Source organism: Papio anubis, chromosome 5, assembly GCF_008728515.1.
Source record: "Papio anubis isolate 15944 chromosome 5, Panubis1.0, whole genome shotgun sequence".
In the NCBI taxonomy this organism is placed as follows: Eukaryota; Metazoa; Chordata; class Mammalia; order Primates; family Cercopithecidae; genus Papio; species Papio anubis.
Window position 1 is genome coordinate 138,237,266 of NC_044980.1, and position 20,871 is coordinate 138,258,136.

A 20,871-nucleotide genomic window follows, 5' to 3' on the forward strand; every position below is an offset into this window, starting at 1 on the left:
CTGAACTCCTGGTACAGCTGGCCCCTTCTCATCTCCAGGTTTCAGTTTCAGTGTCACCCCCATCCTGGAGGTCTTTCATCAAAGCAGATCCCTCTCCTTGTAACTCTTGAACTCAGAACACTGTTTGAAATTTTATCTCTATTATACTGTCATTTTATTCATTATTTACATGTTTGATGTCTTCCTCTCTCCTGGACTTCATGTGAGCAGAAGCACAGCTCTACAGACCACTGTGAAACCCCAGTGCCCAGCATTTAGAATGCATTGAATAAATATTCAAATTGATGGAAGAAATAAATAAAAGATAACTCCCCCTTTCCTAACTTGAGCTCACAACCTTTCCAACTTTTTCCAATCAAGGCTTCATCTCCTTTATTCCCAACATGAGAAAGCTTCAGGAGACTTCCACTACAGCTTCCTTTGGCTAGGGGGGAGTTCCCTAACCCTTTGTGCTTCCTGTGCTTCCCGGAGGAGGCGACACCACACCCTGCTCCGGCTCACCCTCCGTGGGCTGCACCTACTGTCTAACCAGTCCTAATGAGATGAGCCGGGTACCTCAGTTGGAAATGCAGAAATCACCCGCCTTCTATGTTGGTCTTGCTGGGAGCTGCAGACCAGAGCTCTGCCTATTCGGCCATCTTGACAGCCACCCAGAAGTATTCTTCTTAGGAAACCCTTATAAGAGCATTTTTGCCATTTAAACAGCAGTGATTTCCCAAAGCCATTTTCTAAACCTAAATTGCTGGCCAGCTTAGCTTCATCCAAGCCTGTGTCTAGCAAAGGAAGGCAGGTGGCTTACTGCCTCATTTGCCAGTGGCGATCAGGCCTAAGTGATTGAATTGCCCTTCCAGGTGATTTGCCCCGTTATTGTTTTGACATGGAACCATTATATTAATTCTGACATTGGCACCACTTGCTGCATCAAACCAAGTGTCTTTGCTGCCAGCCTGAATAGCTAAATATTGTATTTTCATCCAATTCAATTGTAAATCTCATAAACTAAGCCTTGAGAAAAGGTGTATTTAACCTCACATGGATTGCAGACAATTGCTAAATCAGTAATGCAGGCCACTGTAAGCCAAGAAGCTTGGTCACTTATAGTCAGCTGGCAGATACGTCAACTCTACAGCTCATGCTCACCTCGTTATAATCCTTTTGGTTTAAAGACACAAAAACAAACGTTTTCAGCAAAAATAGAAATGTACTGGGTCACTTAACTGAAAACTCCAGTAGTAAATCTGTGGCTGGATTCAGGATTTCAAATCATGTCATTCTCAACTCTGCTCATTCACACACTTCCTTTGCAGGCTCCTCACGGTGGCAAGATGGACAGCCATTCTCCAGGCCTCCATGCCAGTAGGTGTAAGTCTAAGCAAACATTTCTGTAAGTTTCATTGGCTCCTATGAGACCATATGTTCATTCCTAAAATAATCAGATTATTCTGAAAAATGTCTAAGGCAATATAATTCTCTTAATGTAGATAGAATGATCACATGGACACATCTAGAGCTTTGGAGTGGAGTCAACTCTACTTGAAGCTCATGGTTAAGGACTAAGAAGTGGATTATTCCTCTGGGGTAGATGAGAGTGCTGTTACAAGAAGAAAAGTGAATGAAAGCGTGGCAATAATAATAATGGACTTCTGCTATACCACACAGGTTACTAAGCCTCAGAAGTGTTCTTACAATGGTGACAACTGCCAAATAGCCCCTCTATCCCTATGACACCTGGGTCAACCAAAGAGAAATAGGGGCAAGAGACAATGGGATACAGAGGACTGTATAACTGACATATTCTAAATTATTTACAAATCAAAACCCATCTACCTACTTCTCTTATTTTTTGCCAGGTACACCACATATCCACTCTTTCAATGCCATGAAGAGTAACAACCAATCTGGGTTTGGACTGAAACACAAAGGGAATGTCTCCGACTCCAGCATTTTGCCATTCCATTCATATACACCTCTGAGAAGCAATAAAGAGACACAAAAATGAAAAGAGAAGAGGAAAAGAAAGGGGACAGTATAAAAAAGGAGGGAGGAAGAAAAGATACAAGAAGGAGAATAATCTATAAAGATAAAGAAAAAGTGAAAAAGGCCCCGCACAGTGGCTCACGCCTGTAATCCCCGCACTTTGGGAGGCCAAAGCAGGCAGATCGCTTGAGGTCAGGAGGTCAAGACCAGCCTAATCAACATGATGAAACCTGTCTCTACTAAAAATACAAAAATTAACCAGGCGTGGTGGTGTGCGCCTGTAATCCCAGCTGCTCGGGAGACTGACGCAGGAGGATTGCCTGAACCTGGGAGGCAGAGGTTGCAGTGAGCCGAGATCACACCACTGCACTCCAGCCTGAGTGACAGAGTGAGACTCCATCTCAAAAAAAAAAAGTGAAAGAAAAGGTGAAAAATAGCTCTGAGGGGTGAAAGTATGAACAGTTTTCTTTCTCTATTTATTTTGCTTATCTAATTTTTCTATAATAAACGTATTATTTACACTAAATGTGTTTGTAATAAATAAAAGAATGTCTTCCAACTATGTCCTTCTATTGCCAGAGTATAAATACCATTTTCATATATGATGTTGGAATTTTAATAAGGATGATAATAAATAACAATAAATAATATCTCTTTATTTTCCCCACCAAAATTCACATCCATTTCAGAGATAAGCACAGGAGTGAAGCCAAGAAAGATGAAAATACCAGCTTTATTCCCCATTGATATGGTTAGGCTTTGTGTTCCCAACCAAATCTCAAATTGTAATCCCCATGTGTCGAGAAAGAAAGTGATTGAATCATGAGGGTGGTTTCCCTTTTGCTGTTCCCCTGACAGTGAGTTATTATGAGATCTGATGGTTTGTTTTGTTTTGGTTTGGTTTTGAAACAAGGTCTCACTCTGTCGCCCAGGCTGGGGTGCAGTGGCGCAATCTCAGCTCACTGCAACCTCTGCCTTCCAGGTTCAAGTGATTCTCCGGCCTCAGCCTCCCAAGTAGCTGAAATTACAGGCACATACTACCACACTGGGCTAACTTTTGTACTTTTAGGAGAGACGTGGTTTCACCATGTTAGCCAGGCTAGTCTCAGACTCCTGACCTCAAGTGATCTACCCACCTCAGCCTCCCAAAGTGCTGGGATTACAGGTGTGAGCCACCACACCCAGCTGATCTGATGGTTTTATGTGTCTGGCATTTATCCTGCTGGCACTTCTCTCTCCTGCCACCATGTGAAGAAGGTTCTTGCTACCCCTTTGCCTTCCACCATGATTGTAAGTTTCCTGAGGCCTCCCCAGCCATGTGGAACTGTGAGTTGATTAAACTTATTTCCTCTCTAAATTGTATAATCTCAAGTATTTCTTCACAGCAGTGTGAAAACAGACTAATACACCAATAAACCTGATGTTGGATAAATAAAATGCTGTTTTCAAGACAATTAGGCTCCCTGATACTTCAGCATCTCATTTAGACAGACTTGCCCAATCATAGCTACTTGTAATTCTGGACAATACTGGGCCTTCTCCCTTGGAGGCCTGCTCCTATTATATGGCAGAAAGGAGAAGCACAGAAGGAATGCTCCTGCTGGCAGAGTTCCTCCCAAAGACCAAAAAGAAAGACAAACGTTTAGCCATGCATGCTTAGATACTTCTCCTAAACTCACCAATCAAACTACTCAATTTCCTGGGAAAGTATGAAAGAGGGAGTGAGGAAGAGGCCAAGCGCACCCTAATAGAGATCCCTCCACATGGAATCCACTGCCAGGGGACAGAATTCTCCCCCAACCCCTGGCAGATTTTAGAGTCTATTGTAAGCCAGCCATAATATATTAACTCTTATCCCTATCAGTGGAATTAAGATAAACAAAAAATGTTATTCAGTATTTGGTTATCCACGACTATTCTCAATTACTGGAAGTCAATAAGAATCCTTTTTTTCTAAATCAACCAACTAATTAGACCAGCTATTATAATGGATAAACTTGGTTCAGGAGGAACTTGCAAGGACTGTATTATGATAATGTTTTTCTATTATTTACTACCTATAAGATTAAGAAGATGATGACATGAAAATAAATGTGACACTGGCTTCTTTCTCTTTTAGAATTTCTCTCCCAGTCAGCCGTTTTCTCAGGAGAAAGATGGTGCTTGCTATTGCACTTTTAGGTCTTCTTCTTCTCCCTGGCCTGCCTCATAAATAATGATGAAATCTTAGCTACTTAGATTTCTGTTGCAGCCAGCTGCTTTTATTTATGAATAACTTGGGCAGCCAATCATTTTCTGAATGCTAGCACAACACTACTCTCAAAGAGAAGGCATCAGGTTACTGGGAAAACCTGGGACAGGATGTTACACACTGTGCCTGCCACCCCACCACCATCTCAGAGCAAAGATTTATTCAGCCCACTGGAATTGGCATATATTTTATTGCTGCCATCATAAAGAAACATGGCAGTCTGATCCTTCTGGTCTATTGCTGTTTGAAACTTTCCTATTTGCATGCTTCCTTCATGCTGTTTCAAAGAAACACTGTAAAGATTTTACAAAGGCTATCAATTACATCATCACCTAGAACATGAGATAGCATCCTCACCAGTGAAGAAGCACTGAGTGATGAAAAGCACAGACTGAAAAACTGTCAGGAATAGTTTCTGTCTAAGCAATGAAATCTTGTTAAATAAAATTCAAAATAAGAGAGAGAGCAAACCAATGAAAGTGTCTCAAACGTTCATCTCATTCTTACAGATGAATTAATAAAGAAGGAACATACTAATTGATTGAAAGTCATAAGAAAACCTGGTTTTTCTACAGAATATGTTCTAAACTTAAACTATTTTTAATGTAACATGTCTGGGTAGATCCAGCCCTTAATTGTAACTTTTAAAGGAATATAACATAATTATGTTGTTAGGATTTTTATTTTTCATTTCTGCATTCTCTTTTATTCTCATTATCATGGTCCATGAAGATAGAGGCTTGACTTTTGGCTTCCTAAAAGCTACCAATATTATCCTGTATTATAGAATCTTGTTGCAGTGATATGGTTTCAGAGAAAACCAGAATCCTTCTGGGCAGCAAGATCTGACTGTGCTGACATTGGAATATTTGATTTCCTAGGGAAGATCTCAAAAAAACCTATGACAGTTTGCAATTGTTTTCATTGCTCAAGCTAAGGGAGAAAGAAAGTTGTTGTTGAATATTTACTATGTATTATGTATTTACATACATTAGACATTCTGTCAGGCAACAAATGTTCATTGAGGGTTTACTGTGTGCCCGACACTGTACTAGGTGATGTAGTGATGATACCTCCCAATGTTTTTGCCAGTTGTCCATCACAGTCAATTGTGACTTTTGAAAGTCTTTGCTCAGAAAGCTTGTGTTAGTTTGCTAGGGCTGCCATAACAGAGTATAGCAAACTCAGCAGCTTAAACTAAAGAAATGTATTGCCTCACAATTCTGAAGGTGAGGAACCCAAGATCAAGGTGTTGGCCAGGAGGGTTGTGAGAGCTACCCCATGCATCTCTCCCAGCTTCTGGTGGTTTGCATTGGCATCATCACCCAGATTTCTGCCTTCATGTTCATATGGTGTTCTCCCTGTGTGCATGTCTGTGTCTAAATTTTCTCTTTTTATAAGTATACTAGTCATATTGATTAGGATCCCCCAATGACCTCATCTTAACTAGATTATCTCTTTGACAGTCTACAGCACTGGGGGTTAGGACCCCAATATATCTTTTAATAGGGGACACAGTTCAACCCATAACAAGCCTCCAGAACAGAAGCACTTACGTCAGAGGTTTTCCACTATGACGTGAATACAACATTCACACGAAGAGCATACTCCTGTGGGATATTTTCACAAAGCTCATTTCCACTCACTTGAACTCTATCTTTGTCCTCTCATTTATGAAAAAAAAAATTTGCATGAGTAGTTTTTTAAGCACAATAAAACTACATCTTACAAGCGTTATAATGATGAGGACAGCCTCAACCAGTAAAGGCTCCTGGTGCTGATGCTATGAGCTTCAGTTTATAAGTAACTCTCAGAATTAGCAGTAACTTATTTCCTCTGTATCAGATCTCAGAACCAATCCATGCATTAATCATATTAGCCCCACCTTCAAAATATATCCAGAATCTATCCATGTCTTATCCCCTCCTCTGCTACCCACATGTCCAGCTATCACTATCTCTTTCACGCACTCTTACAACAGCTTCCTAACTGGCCATGCTTTTGTCATTGTCCTCCCATTGTCCCCTAACTTATTTTAAATGTAACACACAATTCTTTTACAACATAAGTCAAGTCATAACACTCCTCTACTAAATACCTTCTCAAGGCTCCCCATCTTACTGAGAATGAAACTAAAGTCCATACAGAAACCAAGACATTACATAAGCTGGTCCATTACCTCTCTTCCTTTAGCTTCTACAATTCTCTCTCTTGCTTACTGTAATCCAGCCATTCTTTAAACATGCTGGGCTCTTAATAAATGAGCCCATGAGTCTGCTGAATGAATGAATCCAAATGGCAGAACATAATTCTAGTGACTTGAAAAAGCATTTTTATACTAATTACACATAAATCTGCTCTGATGTTTTTTAAACAGTTAATTCTTTGAAAACATTAATATTTCAGCTTAATTTCCTAGGTTCAAATTTCAGTTCTACCACCTATATCTGTATGGTGCTGGACATATTATTTACTCTCTTCATGCCTCAAGTAAACAATAAGTAAAATTCTAAGCCCTGCTACTATCAGAATGGGCCCTTCCTCTTGGCCAAGGGCATTCCAAAGTTAACCTGAAAAATGAGTTCAGGCTATGACAGGAAGTGGGGGTCAGACATGCCTCATTATATCTCCCTCCCTTTGGAATTCAGGCACAACTGACCAGCATTAACATTAAAACGAGACCTTAAGACTTTTTGTAGCACTAAGACACCACATTCCAGACTGATTCTTGTCTAGCATCACACAACAGATAGCAGGCAATGAAAGAAATTAAAGTATTTTACCTTAATATATATTTCTTTGACGTATTTTCAAATGGTCCTGAAAGCTATCTCTTTGTGGGAAATCTGCTGCAGTGAGAATCTCTCCTCCTCTTTTCCAGTCTTTCTTTGGATCCAGGAGAGGTTCTGAATCTAAGGCTCAGCACCAAGTGTGACAAAACATTACATCTATTTTTGGCCATATGTGGCTCACACTCAAGAATCTGTGTACCCTTTGGGGAGGTCGAGGTGGGTGGATCATGTCAGGAAAATTTGTGAGAATTAACTTGGCTAATACTATGGCAGGCAGAAAGTCCCCCATCTCTACTAAAATACAACAACAACTAAAAGTGGGTGGCAGGCGCCAGTAATGCTCACTCCTGGGAGGCTGAGACAGGAAAACAGCATGAACTCAGAGGTGGAGTTTGCTGTGAGCTGAGATGGTACCATTGCACTCCAGCCTGGGTAAATAAGAGTGAGAATTCTCATCTCAAAAAGAAAAAGAAAGCATTACATGATCTATTTTTAAGCTTGCTGCCTTGGAGACTTTATCTGTATAATAAGAAACTGGTTCCACAATGCCTGGTCTTAACCTGTACACATCTTTCTTTCTATGGATTCCCAGGTCTTTAGATAACTCATGAAAAACCAATTGCCAATTAAAAAATTTTTGGCTTTCCCAATGGACTCTGACATCACTACTAGTTCTCCTTGCCTTTCCAGATTGAATCAATGTACATCTTTATATATTTGATTGATACTTTATGTCTCCCCCAAAGTGTATAAATCTAATATGTATTTCCGGATCACCTTTTGGAAAGTGGGAAGGAAACTTCTGCATTCTCTGTGTCAATTACAATTTGTTCACTATAATCATGTCATAAGAATAAATCTCTTAAAATATTTCACTGAGTTCTATTCTTTTTGTTGATATCTCATATAATCCTAACCTATGGTAGGATGCATGATTTACCTAAATTAATACATATGTATAAAATAATTTAATGTGTACAGACCAAAGGCATAAATGCGAATTATCATTATCATAATTATTTTAGTTACGAGAAGTCTACATTTTGAATTGATCCTCAAAAGATCGCATTTTATTTTCTCACAACTTGCTACTGACTGTACTTAATAATCATCAAAGCCTGGAGTATAATTTCATTACTATTTCCAGCTAAATAAATTATGTCTCTCTCTCCCATTCTTATATAGAAGGAAGGATGCAGCCCATCCCCTTGCACTCTGCCTTCCTTTATAAGATGTATGCACATCTTTGCTGGGCAGAAAGCAGAACTTATCTCCAGTGTAATTGCTCTGACTGAGGGATTCCCATTCGGTCTGGTTCTTGGTCTTCACTGAGGCTGTCTGGAAGTTAGTTCCTCTCTTGGCAGGGTTTCAAACTCTTGTGGGGTATACTTTGTGATTACTCTTCTAGCATGATAGACCCATCTAGCCTGGGCCTTCTCACCCCAATTACTCAGCCCCTCTCCTGGATATCTAACCATAACTTTTTAAATTGACAGACATTATTATAATTTTGGGTTGTAGGTACATGCATAACGGGCAGGTTTGTTACATAGCGTATACTTTTGCCATGTTGGTGTATGCACTCCATCAACCTATCATCATTTACATCAGTATAACTCCCAATGCAATCTCCTCCCCTCCCCCTCCTAATTTATAGCCCCGTGTGTGATGTTCCCCTTCCTGAGTCCAAGTGATTCATTGTTCAGTTCCCACCTATGAGTGAGAAATGATGTGTGTTTGGTTTTCTTGTTCTTGTGATAGTTTGCTAAGAATGATGGTTTCAGCTGCATCCATGTCCCTACAAAGGACACAAATCATCTTTGATGGCTGCATAGTATTCATGGTATATGCCACATTTTCTTAATCCAATCTGTCACTGATGGACATTTGGGTTGATCAAGTCTTGTTTATTAGAATAGTGCTGCAGCAAACATATGTGTGCATGTGTCTTTACAGATGATTTATAATCTCTTTGTACATATACCAGTAATGGATGGCTGGGTTATATGGTGGGCACTAGTTTAGATCTTGAGGAATCGCCACTGTTTTCTTTCCATATATAATGGTTGAACGTAATATAAATCCCACCAATATGTAAAAGTGTTCCATTTCTCCACATCCTCTCCAGCACCTGTTGTTTCCTGACTTTTAATGATCGCCATTCTAACTGGTGTGATGGCATCTCATTGTGGTTTTGATTTGCATTCTCTGATGCATGTGCAGTGATGATGAGCATTTTTCATGTGTCTGTTGGCTGTATGAATGGCCTCTCTTTGAGAAATGTCTGTTCACATCTCCGGCTCCACTTTTTGATGGGAAGTTGTTTGTTTTTCTTGTAAATTTGTTTTGAGTTCTTTTGCAGGTTCTGGATATTAGCCCTTTGTCAGATGAGTAGATTGCAAAATTTTCTCCCATTCTGTATTGCCTGTTCACTCTGATGGTAGTTTTTGCTGTGCAGTGAAGCTCTTAGTTTAATTGATCCTACTTGTCAATTTTTGGCTTTTTGCTGCTGTTGCTTTTTGGTGGCTTTAGACATGAAAGTCTTTGCCCATGTGCCTATGTCCTGAAATTTGTACAATACCTAGGTTTTTCCCAGGATTTTGCTATGGTATTAGGTTCAATATTTAAGTCTCTAATCCATCTTGAATTAATTTTCAGATATGGAGTATGAAAGTGATCCAGTTTCAGCTTTCTACTTATGGCTAGCCAATTTTCCTAGCACCATTTATTAAATAGGAACCTTTCCCATTTCTTGTTTTTCCCAGGTTTGTCAAAGATCAGATGGCTGTAGATGTGTGAAAATATTTTGAGGACTCTGTTCTGTTCCATTGGTCTGCATTCTGGCTGGTACCAGTACCATGCTGTTTTGGTTACTGTAGCCTTGTAGTATAGTTTGAAGTCAGGAGCATGATGCCTCCAGCTTTGTTCTTTTGACTTAGGACAACCTTTTATTGCTCAAGTATACACAGCCCAACAAGCTACCCTCCCTTAGGCAATAGGATATAGAGGGAGTATCAGGCTACCTTCTGAGGTCTCTACTCAACCCAAGGAAAGTTCATATATTCTTTCACACCAAATAATGAGAATAGGGGCTGACTTCTCCTGACCCTTTTCCCCCTCATATACCCATAACTTTTTGTATCTCTATACAATGTCTCCGCCACCGCTTTCTACATTCTAGCAACCTCAGTACTCTACTAGTCTTGACTTCTAGCAACATTCAGACAGAATATAATAACCAGTCCCCAAATAATTGGGAAAGAGAATGTTTCAGCACCCTCAATCTTTTTTTTTTTACTTTAAGTTCTGGAATACATGTGCAGAACGTGATGGTTTGTTACATAGGTATACATGTGCCATGGTGGTTTGCTGCACCTATTAACCCATCATCTACGTTTTAAGCCCCACATGCATTAGGTATTTGTCCTAATGCTCCCTCTCCCCTTTCCTCTGCCCCTGCAACAGGCCCTGGTGTGTGATGTTCCCCACCCTTGTGTCCAAGTGTTGTCATTGTTCAACTCCCACTTATGAGTGAGGACATGCAGTGTTTGGTTTTCTGTTCCTGTGTTAGCTTTCTGAGGATGATGATTTCCAGCTTCACCCACATCCCTGCAAAGGACATGAACCCATTCTTGGTTATGGCTGCATAGTATTCCATGGTATATATGTGCCCACATTTTCTTTTTCCAGTCTATCACTGATGGGCATTTGGGTTGGTTCCAAGACTTTACTATTATGAATAGTGCTGCAATAAACATACGTAGCATTTTCAATCTTTTAGAAGGGGTGTGGAGGAACGCATGCCAAATTTTTACCTCCAAGAAAAGAGGAGAGGATAGATATGATTACCATTTCATAAACTCTGCATTCTGTGTGGACAGAAAAAGGGGCCACCAGAGATGTCTTTTATCTCTGGAAACTATGTTATGTTACATGGCAAGGGGGAAATAAGGTTGCAGATGGAATTGTTATTAATCGGCTGACCTTAAAATAGGAAGATTCTCATGGATTATCTGAGTAGACCCAATGCAATCACAGGATCCTTAACAGTGGAACAGGGAGGCAGAAATGAGAGAAATAGAAAGGTTACTGCTCTTGGGAAGAACTCAACCCAACTTCGTTAGCTATAAAGATGTAGGAAAAGAGCCATGAATCAAGAAATGCAGGCAGTGCAGTGTCTAGAAGTCTGAAAAAGCAAGGAAACTGACTCTTCCCTAGAGACTCCAGAAATGAATGCAGCTCTGCTGATACATGATTTTAGTTCAGCAAGATCCATGTCAGACTTCTGACCTCCATAATCATAAGGTAATATTTATGAAGTCTGTGTTGTTATACGCCACAAAGTTTGTGATAATTTCGTATAGCAGCAATAGAAAACTAATACACCCTCCAAATGTAACCCTCTATCTACCTTGCTGCCCCACTCTGAGGTGGTGGCACTGATGCTAGTGAAATTAGTCATCTTGTCAGCATGAAGAAAAGGTGGCTGTCCTCACCAACAGGCAGTTTTATAAACTTATGTTTTGGGGTCTTTACTGACTTTTGATTTCAACTGAGAGCCTTCGCCATCCATTACAGCACTCTTCATCTAGTGCCATCTTGCTATACATTCATCCCTTGGTATTTGTGGGGGAGAGGTTCCAAGACCCCTGAGGATGTCAAAATCTGTGGATGCTCAAGTTCCTTATATAAAATGCTGTCACATTTACATATAACCTATGTATATCCTCCTGTATACTATAAATCATCTCTAGATCACTTATAATACATAATACAATATAAATGCTATGTAAGTAGCTGTCATACTGTATTGTTTAGGAAAAATGACAAGGAAAAAGATGTGTACTTGTTCAGCATAGGTGTAACCATATATTTTTTCAAATATTTTCAATCCACAGTTGGTTGAATCCATGAAAGTGGAACCCATAGACACAAAGGATTGACTATATTCGCAATGAATTATGATAATGTCATGCTTAATGACTGAGACCTTTCAGTGATAGGAAATGTTATGGGATGCTGTTGTAGTGATGCTCTGAATCATCCCTTGAGCTCTTTTCTGCTGCTGAATCATTAGGCCTGGCTCAGGGCAAATGCCTCTTCTCTAATTCCAGAATCCAGGTTTGTCTGACTCAAAATCCATGTCTTGAATCGCTACACTTTATTTACTACCTGCTGATACTCAGGTCAATAAAGTCAAACGATATAAATCTTTTCTCATCAACCTGACATCTACAGGAAGATGCCTGAGGGACTCAATGCTCTGTCCTGCTGGAGACAGCTAATTTATCTAAAATTGATTGAATAACGGAACTATGATTCATGCGTTTGAGGAATAGCTCTTAGATTATGTGCAGGACACTGTGCCTAGCTTTCTGAATAGTGTTATTTCTCCATGCTGTCCATCCACTGATTCTTCAAAAATCAACACAAGGTAGATAGCAGAAATTAGAATGTAAAGGGACCTTTCTATAGTTTCCTCTTACAAGACTTAAAGTTTATGACCTCTTCAGTCCTAGCATTGCTTTACACAACAGCCAGAGGGATTTTAAAAATACATACCTAATCACATCTTGCCCATGTTCTCTTCACTACTCTCCAATCTTACAACCAAGAAAAATATATTGAAAATAATCTATACAAGTAGCCCTTCATTTTTGGTCGCTGACTATAACTGTTGCTACCTCAAGGGAGCATGAGGAAGATTACGTTAGACCTTGCACATATTGCATCTGGAACAGAGACTGCCTGCAGTAAGTAGGCACCCTTTTGACCTCTCCAGCCCACCTTGCATCACTCCTTTTCTTGCTCTCAAAGCTCCAGCTGTCCTGGCATTCTCTATACTCCTTCTATGCTCCACAGACCTTCTTATGTTGGGAACACTCTTCTCCATCCTCCCAACCATGCTTTACCTAAATTATTCCTACCCATCTTGAAGATCTCCATTTAGACATCACTTCTTCAGGGAAGCCTACTTCTCTAGCTCTGAAGAGTAGATCAGGTTGCCTATTTATGTGCTCTCATGGGCCTTTTTGTAACTATAACAGCTTTATTAGTATATAATTCATATGCTATTTAATTCAACCATTTAAAGTGTGCAAGTCAATGATTTTTGGTACATTCACAGAAATTTGCAATCATCACTATGTTAAACTTTAAAACGGTTTCATCACCCCAAAAAGAAATCCCATATTAGCAGTCACTCCCCATTCCCACCAACCACTCTAGTCCCTGGTAACCACTAATCTGTCTTCTGTCTCTACGGGCTTGCCTATTCTGGGCAGTTTATATTAATGGACTCATACAACATGTGGTCTTTTGTGTCTGGCTTCTTTTGCTTACCATGTTTTCAAGGCTTATCCATGTTGCAGCATGTATCAGTACTTTGTTCTTCTTTATAGCTGAATAATATGTTATTGTACAGACATACCACATTTTATTTATCCATTCCTTATGTGATGGATGAGAAGGAAAATAATATGGCAGAATAGAACTCTCCAGGAATTGTCCCCTAGAGAAACATCAATTTGAACAATATTTACATGCAAAAAATCTTTCACAGAAGTTAAGAAAATAAGGTGAGAGATCACACTACATGGTTATAGCACAATAATCAAAAAAAGATGCAGTTTGTTAAACTGTACAAAAATAGAAGGAATAAGTTCTAACAGTAGTAGTATAGTAGGATAATTCTAGTTAACAACAATTTATTATATATTTCAAAATAGCTAGAAGAATTGTTATGTTCTCAGTACAAAGAAAATAGTAATATTTGAGTTGATAGATATCCCGATTTGATCATTATGCATTATAAAAGGGTATCAAAATATTACATGTACCCCTAAAATGTGTACAATTATATCTATGCCAGTCTCAGAGACCATAAAATTCCTGTCCAGCATTATGCTAGTTGCAGCAGTCCTGAATTTAAGGTAATTCCCAGTACCACAACAGCCACAGTAGTTCCAGGCTTAGGGACCCTGCCAGCCAGCCTTCACAGAATCTCTAGACAGGTTTCCTGTTAAACAGCATCACAGACAAAACTAGTTTGCAAAGACTGGAATAAATACCTATTTCTTTAAGTGCACATACATCAGTGCATAACCAGAGTATCAAAAGAAATCAAAGAAACGACAGCATCAAACAGACAAAATAAAGTACCAGTTATCAGTCCTTAAGAAATGGAGATGATGTATGAACTACCTGGCAAATAATTTAAAACAACTGTTTTAAGTAAGCTCAACAAACTGCAATAAAATACAGAGAAACAATTCAATGAAATGAAGAAAACAGTACATGATCAGAACAAGAAACTTAACAGAGATTAAAGTTTAGAAAATCAAACAGAAATTCCAGAGCTGAAAAATACAATGAAGAAAATAAAAAAATGCAAAACAGAGAATCAATAGTAAAACAAGTCTAGCAGAAGAAAAAAAGCTGTGAATTTAGATGGTTTACTTGAAAATACATAGGAGAGGCTGGGCGCGGTGGCTCAAGCCTGTAATACCAGCACTTTGGGAGGCCCAGACGGGCGGATCACGAGGTCAGGAGATTGAGACCATCCTGGCTAACACGGTGAAACCCCGTCTCTACTAAAAAATACAAAAACAAAAACTAGCCGGGTGAGATGGCGGGCGCCTGTAGTCCCAGCTACTCGGGAGGCTAAGGCAGGAGAACGGCGTAAACCCGGGAGGCGGAGCTTGCAGTGAGCTGAGATCAAGCCACTGCACTCCAGCCTGGGCGACAGAGCGAGACTCCGTCTCAAAAAAAAAAAAAAAAAAAAAGAAAGAAAGAAAAGAAAATACATAGGAGAAAAAGAAACAGAATGAAAAGGAATGAAAAAAGCTTACAGGATTTATAGGATAGCATCAAAAAGGCAATTTTCAACACTTAGAAGTTCAAGAAGGAGAAGAGAAAAATAAAAGGTCTCCAATCAGATTCTATCCAAATAAAACTACCCCAAGATTTATTATCATCATTTGATGAATATTTGGGTTCTTTTTAATGGACCTTTGAATTTAACAGCTGGGAACTATATGTGATGTGATTATTTCTTTAACATGTGTCTCCCACACTAATAGGCCTCTTAACGGCAAGTATCCTATGTGATTTTTGCTTATCATTATATCCCCATCATCAACAAATGTTAGCTGAATAAAAAATCAACAAATACAGAAATGAATAAGTTAACTATAGGAGATTGAAAAAAATGGAAGTAATCAACGAGGAATGACATTTCTTCTCAATGTAGGGATCCTCCTCTCAATCCATCCAGAAAATTGTTCTCACTAATTTCCCCAACCTTCTGCAGTTTCATCTTTTGGCATAATACAAGCCAGGTGCTGCATCAGCTTAGCTGATATCTGGAAAATCTGACCTTACTACCATTAGAAACTTTATCCAACGAGAACAAAATCCTGAGGAAGATATCTCACATCTTGTCACGTGCTGAAAGCAAGCATTTCTAGCCCATCTTTATTGACCATGAGTACCTGCGAGGAAACAGGCAAAAGCAACCACCCATTCTACCTCCTACAAAACACGTGCTGCCCAACATCCCAACTTTCACTTAGAAAATATGTGAAGCTTTTAAAATAACTTAGTAGAGCTGCAAGTGGTGAGAGTGCAAAGAAAGTATGATTTGAGTCCCAGGCTGCAAGCATTTCAGGCATGCTCAGATATGTCTAGCTCCCTTTTTTTCCCCCTAGGTCAAAGGTAAATATGGCCATTTTTAGCCTGTTGTGCTAAAAATGTGTGAAGAGCAAAACCATTGCCAGCAGAAAAGAAGTAGTCTGTCCTGAGCAGTCCCTGCTAGAGAAAGCATTCTGGGTGACTGAGAATGTCCTGCTGTTAAATACAGATACAGTTTTATGATGGTAATCTTTCACTATTTATTGCTGAAGTTCTAACACTTCATACTTATAGATCACAGTACAACACAGTGTGATGAAGACTAGGAATTAATCTTAGTGGTACCTATTTATTTTTGAGTGCTTGCTATGTGATGGGCCCAATACTATGCAATGAATACACATCAACTTGCTGGATCCTCATAATGGTGCCATTAAGTAGATTTTATAATTAACCCAATTTTTATAAATGAGGAAACAGAGTTAGAAGGGTCATTGTGAAGTCCGAACAGTTTGTAGTTGGTAGTGGTAGAGCTGGGACTTGATCCGTTGATAAGATCTGTGTTCTTAGTCACCATGCTAAAAATATGTCAGTCAGATCACTGGGTTCTAGTTCTATCCTGATACTCATCAGTTGTATGGGCCATGAGTAACGCATTTAACAACTCTGTGCCTCTACTTGTTCACTTGTAAAATAGGGGAATGCCCTGAATACCCTTTTTAGTCTTACAGGGGTCTGAAGATCAAGCTGACATAAAATATACTTGGGAACACTATGAAGAGTGTGAAAACACTAGAGAAACCCAAGGAAATGTATATAACATGATTATTATCATGCATAAAATCTTCACTAATTGATAATTTAGAAACTTCCCAGAGGAAAACATCAATATCCACACATATAATTCTTGTAAATTATTAGTCTGGATGGGGAGAGTTTGCTGTTAAAATTTTAGTAAGAAAGAGCTAGTATTCACAGATGCTATATGGTTCTAGTTATGTCATCTTAGCTAATCTTTATCATTTCATCCATCAATTTTATTGCCCTTGGGCAGAGCAATAATTGTGTAATTGTATTTTCTGGCCCATTGAAGTTTAAGGATACTGTCAAGCCATGACAAGAGGAGTCAAGTTTCAGGTTTATTGAATATATAATTTAACTATGTGGCCTGCATCCATTAAAAGTCAGAAAAAGCAAATAGAGTTGTCTGTAGACACTGGTTGGAGTGAATCACTGAGTCACCTGCATATTGTTTTTTGATGCTAAATGAATATAAAAAAGACTTTTAAAGTTCTTATACATAGGAATTTTGGATCAAGGCTGAGTCCCCCTGTGTCTGAGGAGGGGTGTTAGCAAGTTTTGTGATACCTGACACTTATAAGTTATTGGGTCTTACCCGATAGAAAGGAAATGAACACACATTCACATTTTAGTAGCATGTCCTCTCTCTTATACTATCTCCCGCTGGCTTCCCCAGTGTTTAAGGGCACAACCTTGCCAGGTTCATCTTTAATCTTACATTTCACCTAGAAGACAGCTCTGTATAGAATGGGTATTTGGTAAATCATTAATACTTAGCCAAGCTGAATTAATAACTTTATAAATAAGACCAAATAACTTTCCAAATAAGATTCTATTCCTACATGGAATTCAATCTATTGACCATTCCAGAAATAGTTTACGGTAGGCTGAGAGTCAATTTATGATTTTGGCAAGACTTCAGACCAAGACTGTAGCAATCCAAGAATCTGTTACAATAGCTTGTGTTGCCTTAACTAATATAGGCGGCAAGGCCATACATTCTTGGATAATGTCACAATGGGCTATAGATAACCAAAAGCAATCAGGGAACAAGAATACCAAGTTATAAAATATTGTCAGAAGAAGAGTTATATGGTAAATGGAAGCCACCCCCTAATATCGAGGTTAGTATTCAACCGGTTTATTTAACAGCAGGAGAGAAACTCACTTCAGTGTTCATGGGTGTCAATTTGAGATTCTGAGATATTCAGTCAGTCTGACTTGACTAATATCCCCAATTCTGGATCATGATTTTTCTACACCCAGCTCCCTAACACGTGGCTCAGAGGCCTAAGCTAAATTTCTTAGGCCAAACACTGTCCACTGACTACCCTTTGTCTAGTGCTGAGTTGAGTAGAGCCATACCACACTCCCATCTCTTCTCAAGAGAATGCGTTTGTAAGACTGCTAATTCTGTAACCAAGGGGCAGAGTTGAAAACAGCCAAGCCTTATGTGAACCAAGCCCTCAATCTTATTTTTGTCCTGCTCTTCTGAATTAGCCACGCCCCTGTGTTTAGGAATAGCCTGAGAACCCAGGTGTCATCCTAAACATGGAGTGTTCTGCAATTGCAGAGGAAATGTAATGCAGGTAAACAATCCAGGATATCTACCCGAAGATAAATAATGTTGAACTTCAATTACTGGGGCTAGCTATTAGCATTACCATATTTCTCCTACCACCAGTTGAAATTTGCTTAGCAAGATGCCTGTTTGAAACCTTTCAATGAGTTTCCATTAACCTTAGAATAAAATCTCAATATTCCGAGTACAAATTAAAAAGCCTTCTATAATCTCCATCCCACCTACCTTACCTACTTCATATCTTGTCATTCCCTTTCTCCTTTTATCCTCTTCCTACCATTTACCTCCAACAAGAGGAAAACGACAGACTTTTGTCTCTGTTTGCCTTCAAATACCTCTTGCCTCTTCCTAGTACAGAAGCCCCGACTCTCTCTTGCTTGGCCAACTCCCATTCATGTTTCAGTCTGTATTTAGATATTCCTTCCTGAGACTGGCCTTCCCAAACCGTCTTCTACTTCCCACAAAGTGCTGTCATAATGGCCTGTCCTCTTCCTTTCATAGAAGCCATGTGTTGTCAACATCATCACACATTGGTTCAGGCCACACCATAAGCCTAAAGTGGTTTTTATGTCTTCTCCTCTGCTTTCCTACTGTCTAGCACGATGTCTGGTATTGTACAGACATGCAAGGATGTATGTGGGAGGTTTGCATCTTCATTCTTGGGACAGTTGAGATTTGCATTAATGCAGTAAGACAAGTCCCTTGCAGTTTTTTAATCTCCCCACATCCATTCTGTGATTCCTTTTTTGCACAACTGGATACTTGGTGCCTGCCAGGTCACATCCTTTCCTATCTCTGAGTTCATGCATTGTTAGGCATTAAAATCTTTAATTCCATCCATGTGAACATTTAGGATGAGAGTGCTTAGTCAAAAAGTATATTAATTATTTGGCCTGCATGGTACATGGCACCTAACCAGATGTTGAAGCCTGAGGGTCACTTGGGAATGAGCCTCTTGTGATTTTACATTAGCCTAAGAGCTTCCAGGAAACCTGAGTGCATCACCTGTGTACTACACATGATAAATTGAGGACCAGTCATGCACCACATAGTGAGGGAAAACATCGTTGTTCTAGTCATTTGCAAACAGTAAATGTTGTTGCTCAGCAAGGCATGAGTGTCCTAGAGTTATCAGTTATCTTTTTCTTTCCAAATCAACTGATTCAAATTAGCCATATTTAGTGCAACTTAAAAGAAATCACAGAAAATAATCCTGTACCTGAGTACTGTTCAACCACAGGGATAGTCCTAATTTTGTGTTATAATGAGTTGTGAGTGCTACACACAGATAACTTTCTATCCATATTATTGTGGTTAAGAACCCAGTCTCTAGGGTCACAAAATCTTGGTTCAGATCCCCACTCTACCACCTATTGTCAAGAAAGGACTTATACGAGTCCCTTCTTGTCTGTATTAGTCTGTTTTCACATTGCTCTAAAGAACTAGCCAAGACTGGGTAATTTTTAAAGAAAAGAGGTTTAATTGACTCACAGTTCTGCAGGGCTAAGGGAAAACCTCAGTAAATTTACAATCATGGCAGAAGGTAAAGGAGAAGCAAGGCACATCTTACACAGTGGCAGGAGAGAGAGAAAGCAAACAGGGAAGTTCTGCACACTTTCAAACAACCAGATCTTGTGAGAATTTACTCACTATCACAAGAACAGCAAGGGGGAAGTCGGCCCCCATGATTCAGTCACCTCCTACCAGACCCCTCCCCCAACACATGAGGATTACAATTCAAGATGAGATTTGGGTGGGGACACAGAGCCAAATCACATCACTGTCTCAGAGTCTGTTTCCTCACCTATAAAATGGTGATACAATCAGAAATAATGAGGATATCACCACTGATCCCACAGAAATACAAACAACCATCAGAGAATACTATAAACACCTCTGTACGCAGAAACTAGAAAATATAGAAGAAATGGATAAATTACCAGACACATACACTCTCCCAAAACTGAACCAGGAAGAAATTGAATCTCTGAATAGACCAATAACAAATTCTGAAACTGAAGCAGTAATAAATAGCTTACCAACCAAAAAAAGCCCAGGACCAGACAGATTTATAACTGAATCCTACTAGAGATACAAAGAAGAGCTGGTACCATTTCTACTGAAACTATACCAAAAAGTTGAAAAGGAGGAACTCCTCCCTAACTCATTTTATGAAGCCAGCATCAACCTGATACCAAGAGCAAGCAGAGATACAATTAAAAAAATAAAACTTCATGCCAATATCCCTAACGAACATCGATGCAAAAATTCTCAATAAAATACTGGCAAACCAAATCCAGTAGCACATCAAAAAGCTTATCCACCATGATCAAGTTGGCTTCATCCCTGGGATGTAACGTTGGTTCAACATATATAAACCAATAAATGTAATTCATCACAAAAACAGAACTAAAGACAAAAACCACATGATTATCTCAATAGATGCAGAAAAATCCTTTGATAAAATTTAACATCCTTCATGTTAAAACTAGGTATCAAAGGAACATACCTCAAAATAATAGGAGCCATATATAACAAACCCACAGCCAATATCATACTTAATGGGCAAAAGCTTGGAGCATTCCCCTTGAAAACCAGCAGAAGACAAGGATGTCCTCTCTCACCACTCCTATTCAACGTAGTGTTGGACGTCCTGGCCAGGGCGATTAGGTAAGAAAAAGAAATAAAGGGTATTCAAATAGAAAGAGAGGACATCAAATTATCTTTGTTTGCAGATGACATGATACTATATCTAGAAAACCCCATCGTCTCAGCCCAAATGCTTCTTAAGCTGATAAGCGACTTACGTGAAGTCTCAGAATACAAAATTAATGTGC